Below are 846 nucleotides of genomic sequence, written 5' to 3'. Positions count from 1 at the left end.
CCGTAGATGCGAGCGGGTGTGCTCCTGCTCCTCCACCGCCACCTCCACGACAGCACCATGGACGGCCACGGCCATAGCGGCTCCAAGGCTGTGGCTTACTCCTCTACGAGGGGTCCCGTGGGGTTCCCGCCGCCGCCCCCGGAGAAGCGGCGCTGGCGAGGAAGACCGCAACCCAGGTCCGCCACCGGCTCAGTGCCTACAGCAGGAGGGAGGTCCAAGGGGGCCACGCCGCCTCCGCCACGTCCTGATCCGCCATGGACGGGCCACGGATCCGGGGATCCAATCCTGGGATGATGCTATTTTGCACGCAGGGGTACCGGGGGTAGAGGAAGAAGGATAAAAGTGTCTTTATTCAATAGTATTTATGGACTTTAGTCCATTTTAGTCCATGGAACAAAATAGACTTTAGTTCATGGACTAAACTTTAGTCCATGGACTAAGGAACCAGGGGCTAAAGTTTAGTCCCTTTTAGTCCCTAAACTGCCAAACAGGTGACTAAAAGGGGCTAAACTTAGTCCCAAACTTTAGTCCCACAAGATTGCTAAAAGGGACTAAAGGAGACTACTGACAGGGTCTGCCCCTCATTAATGCCTCCCTCCCGCCTAGCCCCCTCCGGCCCAGCACCTCCCACCATCGCCCCTGCCGTCCTCCCGCCCGGCCACCGCCACCGTCCTCCCTCCCGCCCGCCGCTCCCACCGCCGACCTCCCTCCCGCACGACCACCGCTGCCTTCCCGCCTGCCGCCACCGGCCTCCTGCCCGCCCGACCCCTGCCGCCCGCCTGCCGCGACCCCCGCCGCCCTCCCGGTCGCCGCTCCCACCGCGGAGGCACTGTACCACGTCACCCG

This window comes from Setaria italica, chromosome III (genome assembly GCF_000263155.2).
Source record: "Setaria italica strain Yugu1 chromosome III, Setaria_italica_v2.0, whole genome shotgun sequence".
NCBI classification, from domain to species: Eukaryota; Viridiplantae; Streptophyta; class Magnoliopsida; order Poales; family Poaceae; genus Setaria; species Setaria italica.
Note: the sequence above shows the minus strand (reverse complement) of the source record.